This window comes from Jaculus jaculus, chromosome 4, assembly GCF_020740685.1.
Source record: "Jaculus jaculus isolate mJacJac1 chromosome 4, mJacJac1.mat.Y.cur, whole genome shotgun sequence".
In the NCBI taxonomy this organism is placed as follows: domain Eukaryota; kingdom Metazoa; phylum Chordata; class Mammalia; order Rodentia; family Dipodidae; genus Jaculus; species Jaculus jaculus.
In genome coordinates, this window is record NC_059105.1 from 171,926,753 (window position 1) to 171,940,386 (window position 13,634).

The window sequence follows — 13,634 nt, forward strand, 5'->3', positions numbered from 1 at the left end:
CATTATACCATATGTTTATAGTAAATGTGAATCACAAGTTTTAACACTATTATAATCTATGTTATAATTGATGGTTTTTACAATCTATCAGGTAGTTTGTTATACCTTATATGAGTAGTTTTACATAATTTTTGCTATAAATTTCATTGAATTTCATCTCACTTTTTACAATATAGAAATGCTGGGTTATTTTTTATCAAAATCTGATAATGCATATGAAGTATGAAATTGTAGAAAGTTCATCATTTCATATTTTCAGAGACTGCGCCTTTCTGTATTATTAAAAAAGCATTTTCTCCCTTGATTTCATACCAAAAAATTTGGACTCAGAATGTACCATAAATCTTTAACATGATAGAAGAGAGACAATATTAACTTCAGGTATCTGGTTTTATCCCTTGTGGTCAAAGTCATGTGTATTTATATTTATTTTGCTAATTGAACATTTGTTCTTTCTTAGTAAATATCCTACAAATGAAATTAGAAAAATACCTGTCCCAACAATCACCTCTTATAATAAATAATTTCTTTAAACAATCCATTTAAATAACTTGTTTCTTTATTTTGAATAATATGCAATTCAACTTCAGTTAACAATCTTACGTGTCTGCCTATTTGGTTACATTGTTAGCTACCATCCATCCTTTCCTCATTTTCATGACATTGTACCACCATTCTTCTAACTTCTAATAGTTGTGAAACTGAGTGACAAGACTTCAATAGCTCTTCCATTCCACAATGTTGTTTTCAAGTGGAATTTAATCATAATAACTGACTCTTCATTATGTCTTATTTTTCCACTTAGGTATTATGCTTAAAGACAAGTAACATATTTTTAACTTCCATTGCTACATTTATGTCATGCCAACTGAGATTTCAAAACTATTGTTAAAATTTTGTTTACTTAATAGTGTTAACAATTAAATCACCATGGGGCAAAGTATTGACATGATCATATAAACTCCTTAGGGTTAGTTTATTTCATATTATGTTGTTTCAACATATTTTTTGTTTACAGTAAATATTAATGTCTATTGTTATATTTTTCTACATGCTGGTGTTAATTTACAAAGGCATTCAGTTTTATGACACTAAAAATACATTAATCATGTGTCTCTGTAATACCTCCATAAGTAAGCAAAATGAGAATTAAAATTTTATAAGAACTCAAATAGAATTTTTGATGTAAGTTTAAAAAGTGTTCTAAAATATTATAAATTACTATTTTGTTATTTATCAGTGGTAATAACAGTAAAGAAGAGATTATTTTTGTTGCATTAAAGCTGTTTTATTCAAGTCACCATCATTTCAGTGGTAATAGTCATGCCCACACAGGTGAATCTATGAGTTGTAATGCAACCATCCTTCCTAAAACATTATCGTTTCACAGCAGGTAAGTGAAAAAGACACAGAAAAAAACATCAGCAATCATGTTTATTTCCTAGCATTGCGCTCAATGTTCCAATTCTTCCAATGAAAAAAAGCAAAGTATTTTAGTCATTGATTTGTAACTTATGTGGCTGTTTTAACTTTTTTACATTATTTCCATATGTCACCATATGGGTTTCTTGACAGTGCTAAATTAGTCACAAGTAAACCTCTTTATTTGAAGTATGTCTGTGAATTTAGGAAAAATCTGTCCCTTTGAGTGTTTGAGTCTGATTATAAATGTGGGTACCAGAGCTTGGGAAGGAGCTGCAGGGCAATGTGCTACAAAAAGACACCCCTTGGTCCTTCTTAATTTAACAAAGTGGCCGTCAGTCACCACCTCCTGAGAGTAAACGCGCACATTGAATTTAACTTTCAGAACTGGCAGGCGTTAATGGCATTGGCCTTCTCTTACCCTGATGGGTTGCATTTTAAATGGCCATACACTTTCTTTTTTTAAACCTCAGCACTCAGGTAGCAAACTTTAGCATAAGGAAGATGTCAAGTATATGGATATGAACACATAAATACCATCTGTGTGAGTGTGTAGGTAGAAATTTCCTTGTGTAGAATTAAAGTTACAGGAGACAGTGAAAAAACTAATGCAGAAAGTGTTCAGTACACAAGTCAGCAAGGCGCCATCAAATGCTGGCATTACTTATGCAGTGATCAATTAGAAACATATGGCCAGGAACTCACTAGTTTGTAGGATTTATTTCATATTCCTAAGATTTAGTCCTGAAAACTCCAGTATCTCTCAAAGGCAAAGCTCAAGAGATAGACACAACACATTCAAAAATACACTGGACACATAACGTTGTTACTCACTAAGGCCGCTAGTGTGGTGTTCCTTACAAAGGCCACTTCCTTTTTTGTCAAGCAAAAGTATAATTGACCAAGCAAACATTAGCATCATATGTAGACTAAATTAAATTTTATCAATTAACATAATAGCTGCCTTTTCACTTTAGCAGTAAAATGCCCTGGATTTGATGTGTGCTATATTTGGAGGGAGAGTTTATATTACATGTGCATTTCAGAGAGGTATGGTGCAGGCATATTACTCTATGAATATTCAAAAGAATATTTTTATTAAATTTATTTATTACAGAGAGAGAAAGACAGAGAGAGAGAGAGAGAGAAAGGGAGAATGCAACACCAGGGCCTCCAGCCACTGCAAATGAACTCAAGATGCATGCACCCCTTTGTGAATGTGACTTACCTGGGTATTGGAGAATTGAACTTGGGTCCTTATGCTTCAGAGGCAAATGCCTAGACTGCCTAGCATTTTTGCCAGTGCTTCTTTGATTTCTGGTAGAATTGATATGGCCTGTCAGCACTTGACAAAGGTTCTCCACTTAATTTGAGTATTTTTATCTTGCACACATTATCTTAATAATGAAATTATTTGTGGTTATATAAGCACAAATTTAAAATTAAGTTGTTATGAATTTTATAGATACAGTTCTATCATTATTTTATTGTCATGACTGTCAACCCGTAGACCCCGGGCCACACAGTGCCAAGGAAAGTTATGATTATGGTCCAGCAGAGAATCACCAATTATTTTACCTAAATTCTCTTTTATATTTTAAATCTTATTTATTATTATTAATTCATTTGAGAGAGAAAGAAAGAAAGAAAGAAAGAAAGAAAGAAAGAAAGAAAGAAAGAAAGAAAGAAAGAAAGAAAGAGGCAGACACAGAGAGAGAATGTACACACCAGAGCTTTTAGTTGCTACAAACAAACTCCAGATGCATGTGTCACCTAGTGCATCTGGCTTGTGTGGGTCCTGGAAAATCAAGCCTGGATCCTTTCACTTTGAAGTCAAGTGCCTTGACTGGGAAGTCATCTCTCCAGTCCTTGTTTTCTTGTTTGAGGTAGGGCTTCCCTCTACCCCATGCTGACTTGGAAATTTCTCTGCAGTCTCAGGCTGGCCTTGAATTCACAGTGCTACTCCTCTGTGCTCCACCACTTGACTCTATGGTTCTAGAGAATAAACTTTGTAGGACAACATCGTCTTGCAATGTTAGGCAAAATAAATGCCCATGTGCATTCATGTATGCTCTCAAACACGCATGTCCCCAGCTTATGGGTGTTTTCAGTTTCCAGTGTTACTTTTCCAGCGCACCTGACAAAATTGGCACTGTCAGAAGCTCTGTGCCATCATAGTGTCTCAGCAAAGGACATGAAGCAGTTGTCAAAGTGCTCCAACCTACCACCTCACACGGCAGGGATTTTACGTCACATAGGGGGTAAGTCCATATTCTTACCTGATGGCTGGTGACTGCCACACTTCGGCCACGTTTCCACATGGCCAGCTACCCTTTATAATCAGCTATCCCCTTCACAATGCATCACACCTGGCATGTGAAAGCATTCAAGCCTTGCTTCAGATTTTCCTGGCAATCACTTTTATAGTATAAGCAAAGTCTGTACTATTTGTTGATCTTAATACACCCCTACAACAGTCCATAGGAAACAGAACCCCACAAATAAGAAAACATTACAAATACGGAAGAACCTACAACGAAAAGCAGACAAGTGACTGAGGAACAAAGAGTAAGGTGGTGTGTTCACTTTATAGGTAATTTGTGAAAATTTTCAAAGACTACTATTTGAAAATGCATGTGAATGAAGCTAAATTTGTTGCATTTCAAGAACTGTTGTAAGGTAAACTAGGGTAACTAAAAATGTTCTCTCTTCTTATTTTTTTTAGGTTGCCAATCAGGCAACAACTCAAAACTATTTTTTTTTATTTGTTAACTAGTATAGAGAAGATACAATGTGCTCTGAAGAAAATAAATCTTTATTTTTTGAAGTACTATATTTATTTTATTTTTTTATTGCAACTTCCATAGTTATAGACAATTAGCTATGGTAATTCCCTCCCCCACTTTCCCTTTAAAACCCCACTTGCCATACTCCTTCCTCCCCTCAATCATTCTTTTATTATGATGTCATCATCTAAGATAAGGCAGCTTGGAGGCTAGGGTCACTAATCTCAAACTTTATGCTTTGGTGATGGGCGGCAGCAGTAATACTACAAGTATGACCCCAGCTGTCATTTTTATTACAGATATTGATGATGAATATAATGTCACTGAATGCATGGGCACATTAAAAGACAGAAATAAATCAAGGCATCTCTATGAAGCAATAAAAATATAAGTAAATGTGATTTTATTTATTTACCTATTGTCAAAATATATGGAGTAGTTACTGATGGTGCCCTAGTGATGAGGTAAAATAGATAGAGTTGTAGAACTAATACAAGATACAACTACTGACTCCAAATTTACATCTAATAAATTATTATTGCATTGTACCTCAAGAAAATTAACATGTAACAGCATTAACAGCAGATAACATTGTGATATTGTCATTAAGGCTGTGGTTTACATAAGAAACAAGGGAATAAAATATTGCCAGCTTCCTTTATTTTTATCTCTTTTTTCATTGTATTTTATTGACAACTTCCATAACTATAGGCAATAAACAATTATAACTCCCTCCCCCCGACTTTCCCATGTGGAACTCCACTCTCCATCACACCCCTTCCCAATCTCACTCAGTCTCTTTTATTTTGATGTCAATATCATTTTTTGCTATTATTATGGTCTTGTGTAGGTTGTGTCAGACACTGCGTGGTCAAAAATATCTAGGCCACTTTGTGTCTGGAAGAGTGCATTGTAAGGAGTCATATCCTTCCTTTGGCTTTTACCACAACCTCTTCTGAAATAGGCCCTGAGCCTTAGAAGGTGTGATAGAGATATTTCAGTGCTGAGCACACCTCTATCACTTCTTCGCAGCACCATGATGCCTTCTGAGTCATCCCAATGTCACTGCCATCTGAAAAGAGAAGGTTCTTTAACCAAAAGTGAGAGTGGCATTAATATATGGGTATGGACATTAAGAGAATTGCTTGGTGAGCATAGTATATACATTTAGCCAGACAGCAGCAGAGCTTACACCCCTAGGGTTCATGACTCATCCCCCCCAACATAGATTTTCAATCTCAGGCATGCATTATTTGGCCTGGCTGACCAAATCTAAGAGGATGGAATTGTACATGTGTAAGGAGAACAGATTACTGGGTGCAGGGGAAGGCCTAAGGGAGGTCAGGCGAAGAGACTGAATAAAGTAAGGTGGGAGAAGGCTCACCAAAATCTAAGAGGGTGTGAATATGTCATATAGAAACCTGATGTTTGGACAGTGGAACACAAAGAATCCATAAGTTGTTACTAGAATATTTTCAGTGCCAGGGATATGATACCTTCCAATGAGATTTTTGACCAGGGAGGTCTCTGCTGTCCCCAAAACATTACAGGTCATTGCCAAGGTTCTTTTTTTCCCAACAGGAAAAGATGTGTAAGATTCTATTGCTGAAGATTCCACATCCTTGCACTGCACGATCCTGTTGGAGCTGAGCTGAAAACCTCCTACCTGTAGAGCAGCTGACAGAAAGGTGGATAAAGCTATGATACCTGCAGCTCCATGGGAGAGAGAGGGGTCACCGATGGAGATAAACAAGTGTGGATCTGTAAGCCTTTAGTTTCCTTTGTATATTTTAGAAGAAGGATTACCCATTCCAGGCCAAATGCTGAAGAGATTTTATGATATTTGAAAAACTACCCAGTTGCTTATGAATCCAGGACAAAATTTATGCCTCAACTTGTTGATGAAAACAGGTTTGCACTGCTAACATATTTAGTTGATTTAACCACTCATTTAAATTAGTTATGCCTGCATCAACAAGGTGAAACCAGATTATTGGCCCAATGTTTCAAATCATGATAACCTTTCTAATTACAGTGAAACTAAGATAAGCACTAATGAGTAATATTGTGCATTTTCACATGTTGGCTAAGCACAGTGCTGTTAAAAGTGGAAGACAGGGGCTGGAGAGGTGGCTTAGTGGTTAAGAGCTTGCTTATGAAGCCTAAGGAACCCATTTCAAGGCTCATTTCCCCAAAACCCATGTAAGCAAGATGTGCAAAGGGACTCATGTGTCGGGAGTTCCTCTGCAGTGGCAGGAGGCCCTGGTGCACCCATTCTCTCTCTGTCTCCCTCTTTCTCTGTCTGTCACTCTCAAATAAATAAATAAGAATAAACAAAAAAGTGGAAGATAAGTGGTCTTTTTTTTTTGATACATAAATTTGAAAACATTGAATATGTCCTTGAATATGTCCTGAACAAAAAATCATTACTTTGGGATATTTGCAGCTACATTTTTAGCCAAAATAAATGGTATCTACTAATTTTCCAGTGGATTATGTAGAGCTGCAACATGACATTCAACTTAAAGTGAACAACTAATCCTATCTCTTTACTAGACTCTTATAGGTAGGGTATTCCAACAGACTTATAAATTGGAATGTATTAAATAAGCGTGGGTAAGCGTGGGTGAGAGGATGGACAAGTAACCATAGCTATAGCACCGAATGGGCCTTCCTCACCTCCCAGCAGCCAGGCTATGCCGATAGCTTCTTTGGGAGCAATGCAGTATCGTGAGTGTCTCCCCACATCATAGTGCAATAGTGACAGGCTCAGTCCTGCTCAGGCTCTGTGGTTTCCAGAAGATTTTGACCACTGCACTCATCCTCCTGGCCGGTTGTTCTATTGTTGCCATAGTGGCTTGTAGAGAAGGAAAGTTAACAACTCTAGCACAATTGAAGATGTACTTTGCAATCACATCCTTTTTTTTTTTTTTTCATTCTTTTTCATTTAAAACTCATGGTGAGATATAATTGACAATAACATGCATGGGCACTCAGCTGATTCTGTGGGATTTATTGAAAGGTCCACTTTCCTGGTAGCATAGTCCTGTCGTCTGCAGAACACGCAAGGAATGGCCTGCCCATGGTTCTGTTTCTGAGAACAATTCCAACCTGTTGATTTAGTTTTGCTTTTGTCTGTACTGATTGTATTAGATTAGCTTTCTATGAATTTTAATAACCATTAATCATTGTTAACTACTTTGCTAATCTCTATTATGACTACATATTTTTTTTTACAAATAGAGCACTTATAGAAATTCCAAAATCAGCTCGTTCAAAAAACTTCGATGAATGAATTGTTACCATTGTTATGCTGCTTCCAGAGATGAGTTTGCGGGGAATTGGTAGCATTAGAAGACAAATTCTTACTTCCTATGAGTTTAACATATTTTGTTGGTTTGATTTGTCTTAAGCAATGCAAATAATATTCAATCACTTGTCAATTAATACAGAGTAGTAATGTGTACATATCTAGGAATTAGAATGTCTTAGTCTTTATAATGTTATTACTCCTGTCATTTTTGTTTGTTCTTAGCAAATACAAAATAGTTTAGTTGATCTTTTACAAATAAAACTTACGTTTTGAAGTAATAATTTCTCTGTTGACCCTTTGGAATGCTTAACATACATATTCATGCTATCTTTATGGAATTATTTATTTATTTCTTTTCTAGTTTATGAATGTTTTCTTATCTTATTGCTGTGACTAGAAACTCTAATACATTTATCGACAGAAAAAAAAAAATAATTTTCACATTCTGTTCCCAGTTTCACTGAGGATGTTTAAAATGTTTCAATGTAAAAGCACATTGCTTATTTAAATTAAATGCTTCAAGAAGTTCTTTAAAATGTTTTAAAGTTCTCTACATTTCCTGCTTTTATACAATGTGAAAGTTGCACTGTAAGTATCAAGCTTCTCGTCACAGCGGTGCGGCTGCTCCGCACACAGCAGCCTCTTTGCTCTCAGCTCCGCCCGCTGAAGGAAGCCGGGCAAGCGGCACCGGGGTTCCCTTGCCAGGGAAGCACTAAATTCAAGAAGTCAGCTGTACTAAACTACTGTCTGGAAGCTCTGTGGAGGGGGAAAATCTGTTTCTTGTCATATTTTGTTGGCAAAATGCGATTGTTTCCATTCTCTAGCCTGCTTGCTGCATCAGCCTCAAGCAGATTTGAATTTCTCTTATTTCTCATTGCCAGCGGTGCGCTGAGTACTTCTCAGGATTTCAGACTGATTTTCTGTCTCCGACCTCTACCCTGAAAAGTTTTATACTTCACAGCTTTGCTCATATACCTCATAGATTTAATTGATTTGAGACATGCAAAATACTTGTACAATTCCAGCCGGATTAATGAGCATGCATCAGAGCCTATGAAGATCGGAGTCAGGTTAGAATTTTTCCTAACCCATATTATATTAACTTCCACCTACATATATTAGGTTGTGCATATGATGTCTATTTATTTAATCAGTGAAGTAGATTACAATATTTTATTTTCACACATTAAACTGACATTGGTATCCAACTATCCACCAGTTTCATAGGGTATCCTGTATTTTGATTCAATATTTTGGTTATTTTTGTCTTTAAGTTTTCATCAAACTTATTAGAGAAATTGTGATTTCTATTTTTATAAAGATAATTTTTTCCTCACGAACCAAAGATCACTTCTGTTTTGAAAAAATATTTGTTTTAATCTTCTAGGAGAATTAGGGAGTAATGCAGATATTATTTCACAATAAAGTACTAAATAAATTAATAGGGAAGCTGCATGCATTAAGAATTTCTTTTCAAGGATCACTTTCTTAAAGAATATATCTATGTACTAAATTTGATACAAAATACTTTTGTCTAAATTTTCAGTACATCTGGATGTTGTGTCACATGTCTTTAATCTCAGCATCTGGGAGGAATAGATAGAAGGATCACTGTGAGTTTGAGGCCATCCTGAGACTACATAGTAAATTCCTACCTCAAAAAAAATTATTTTAATTTGGCTAAAGCAGTTTACTCAGAAAATTCAATTTTATTTAAAGTTTTAAAAATATTAATATGATTGATGATATCTAAAATGGGATAGGTAGGTGTCACCATATCATGCTAATAAGAACTTTTTTCTCTCTCTGATCTTCACCCAGAAAATTTTACAGTAATTTACTTTAATGTTCAATAACAATATTTCCTGATGTTTATGTAGTATTGATATAAATTTATATGTATGGTACTTAGTTTTAGTTAATATATGTTGAAAGAAATTTTAGAAATACTTAGTCCTGACATTCTTTCTCTTCTCTTTATTGTCTTCAGTTTTCAATATCATAATTATCTTCAATCCTCTTTCTTTGTCCTTGTATTTGAAATACTCTGCTTTTGAAACACTGTAGCTTAGCAATGTTTGTCTAGTGAAGATAAGTTTATTATTCTTATTTGAAATGTCACTGCTATTTCCTACAATGTAGTAGAGTGTTAATTTTATAATGAAATCACAGACACACACAAACATATATATATATATATATATATATATATATATATATATATATATATATATATATGTATGTATATATTCTTCTTTAAGTAAGTTGAATACATTAACCAGGTGATGGGAAAATGGTTTATGTATCTTTTCTATTCTTTTTTTCCCATGAAACTACCCATTTGCACACACAAGCACATAGATGTTTTCTATTTTTGGATTACCTTCAGTCATTTTCTTCATAGCAGAGACTGGAAGACTTTTAACAACAAAAATAAAAAACACTACTCCTGTGTTCATGATTTGTTTTATGTTTTATGCACATGTATGTGTGTGCCGTGTATGCATGTTCATGTGTGGACACACGTACATGCACGTGTGCATACATGTATGTGTTGAGGGGTGATGGCAGTGTGGTTCTCTATACCTCTCCACATTATTCTATGAGAAGAGGCATCTTGCTGAACCTAAAGCTCATTGATCTGGCTTTACTCGCTATCTATCAAGCTCAAGGGTTCCCTGGCTCAACGATGCCAGGGTTGGGACCTCAGGCGCACGACCCCCACTGTCTGCACAGACACTGGGGTCTGAATCCAGGTCCCTATGTTTGTACTTTACCATCTGAGTCATTGCCCCATCCTCCTGCAGATTCATTTTTATTAAATTTTGTCCTCTATTTCTGTGCGGTTTCATGGTTCTACGAATATAGTGCAGTTGTAGAACTGTTATTCTGACAGTTCAATCTACTTTAAAGACTAGGCTGCTGTTTTGGAAATCTAACACTGAAACTTCCTATTACTTTCTTTTCCAAAATCAATAGGCTATTGATATCCCTGTTGGCATCAGATTTCAGTATTAAGTCTTTTTTTCTTTCAATAACACACTGCCAGAGATTTCTTTTGCCACACAGCATTGGCCAATGGATAAAAACATCCCTTTTTATTTATGCATTTGCTTATAATTTTATGTGGTAGTTTTCTGCTTCATGTTATTGTTAAATGAAACTTATTGTAGTTTCAAAGTTTTATGTATGTTAAAACTTTTCTCTTTTTGCTTTGTCTTTTTTAAAATTTTCTCTATGCATTATGTTTTGTCTGCATTAATCTAAATCAAACAACTCATTTGTATTGAAAGATAGAAATCTGAAGGGCAAATATTTAGTGAACGATATTTGAAAATAAATGTATTTACAAAATATTCTAATGTGATAGATAGTACTCTGCATATTATTACACTCACTATTGTTATGAAAATGGAAATGAAATGTCAGCCATTTAAAATTAATAATAGGAGGACTTCCAGTTAAGATGGCGGCATAGGTAACACTCCATAGCAGCCTAGGGGGGGAAAAAAAAAGCCAGCAAAATACACACTTCTACTAAAAAGTGAGGCATATAGGAAATTGAAACAGCAGCAGAGAATTGGAGAGATCCAGAGCGTCCAGAGCCCCCACGGGCAGAAGTGCCTCCGGCAGGGTGGGTCTGCAGTGCCAGGTTCGAGCTGCAGGTAAAGCCAGGTGATGGGATTTTCCACTCACACAGGAGCTCTCTGCAAACTCAAGAAACGTGAAGGGAGAACGGCAGTGACAACGCAGGAGCAGATCACAAGGTAGAAAAACGCATGGAACAGCGGGCAAACTAGAGCAGCATCGGCTCCCTTCCCCTTCCCCATGGCAAGTGCCCAGCCCTCAGGAACAGAGCAGCAGGCCAGGGACCTGGCCACACCTAGTTGAACTGACAGACCACCAAACAGGGACCCAATCAAGAGCACAGCTGAGACCAAAATCATCCCAAAAGGTAACTGGGATTACACCAGGTCAGTAACAACCTAATAAACCTGATACAGAAGCCTGAACCAGACGTGCTAATTGCACCTTCCATATCAGGATAAATTATATGTTAAATTGGATAGATGGTCAAATTTACCATTCTTTTTTTAATTTTTTTTTTGTTTTCTATTTATTTATTTGAGAGTGACAGACAGACAGAAAAAGAGGCAGATAGATAGATAGACAATGGGCACACCAGGGCCTCTAGCCACTGCAAAAGACCTCCAGATGCATGTACCTTATACATCTGGCTAATGTGGGTCCTGGGGAATGGAGCCTCGAACCAGGATCCTTATGCTTGACAGGCAAGTGCTGAACTGCTAACTAAGCCATCTCTCCAGCCCAAATTTGCCATTCTTAAATAAACTGTATTTGGGGATTGCTATTTGTTGTTTCTGGAATTATAGTGGCTTTGTTTACTCTTCTGTTATACATTAGGGAAAGGTACCACCTGGTCACAATCTGACTTAGAACCCTCTACAGACCAGAAATCTTAACCGCCTTGTTGTCAGGATTAAGGGAGTGGGTGAGGCACCACACAGCTTAAGGGACAGACAGAGGACCTGGCTGTCATAATACCTACTCTTGGATAAACACTCTGTACTGTTTTTCATTGAAAGTGTATATTGTCTAGTTAAAGTTTAGAATCTGCCTGTATTTTGTTCCACTCGGCCTTCTTGAATACTCTCATAGCAGGCACAGCAACAACTAGAGTCACTTTTATAGATAGTCTGGGAGTCTTCAGAGCCACACCTAGCGCCTTAAGCTCCTACCCTGAAGATATATAACATCAGATTGATTGATGCATCCCATATTACCCAGATAACTTGAAAATCCAATCACTAAATAATCCAAGATGCAAAAATATATACATTATAACACAAGAAACAACAAAAATCAAGACAATATAAATCGACCAAAACGTATTAATGCATCAGAGATGACCTCCAGTGAGAACAAATTAGAGGAAATGCCTGAGAAAGATTACAAAAGAATGATTATAAATATGTTCAAGAACTCAAAGAAGAAATCAAAGGAAGAAAAGAAGACACAGGACACCAATTTAATGAAATAAAGAGGTCAATACTCAACATAAATAAGGCAATAGAAATAATAAAGAAAAACCAGTTAGAATTACTAGCAATAAAGAACACAGTTAATGAAATAAAAAACTCTGTAGAGAATCCAGTAGAATGGATGGAGATGACAGAATATCTAAGCTAGAAGACCAGGTAGCAGCTTTAATACAGTCCAACAAAGAGAAAGACTGACGAGTGGGTATTAAAGATTGGCACATTTATGCAGTGAAGTTCTACTCCGCAGTAAAGAAAAATGAAGTTATGAAATTGTAGAAAAATGAATGGATCTGGAAAGGATTATACTAAGTGAGGTAACCCAGGCCCAGAAAGCCAAGCACCACATATTCTCTCTCATACGTGGATCCTAGCTACAGATGACTGGGCTTCTGTGTGAGAAGGAAAAAACTCAGTAGCAGAGGACAGTAAGATAAAATATAGATACAAAGGGAAGAGAAAGGTAGGGAGGAGGGTACTTAATAGGTTGGTATTGTATATATATAAGTAGAAAAATAGATTAATGGGGGTGAAAAGGTCCAAAGTCTTATAACGGGAGGAGATTGAGTAAAGGAAAGGTGGAGGGAGGGCTAATAAAAATCTGAGAGGATATAAATAAGTCAAATGGAATCCTTCAATTTTGGACAATGGAACACTCAGGAGCCGTAGATAGTTGCTAGAAAATTTTCAGTGGTAGGGATGGAATACCTTCCAGTGGGTTGTTGGCCAGGGAGGTCCCTGATGCCCCCAAAACATTATAGGCCATTGCCAAGGCCCTTGGTTTCCACCAGGAATAGATAATAAGACCCTATTCCTGAAGACTTCACATACTTGGGCTGCAAGGCCACTGAGAAATCTTGCTGGAACTGAACTTCTAAAATCCCCCAGGTAGGCTAGCTCACAGAAACCTAGAAGAAGCCATTCTACATATAGTTCAATGAGATAAAGAGATACCAACAGTGAAGATACTCAACAGTGGACACTGCACTCCTTACAATTTGCCAGCCTGGCAAAATGAGCCAATGGGTGCAATAGTGGCAAGTCTATCATGGT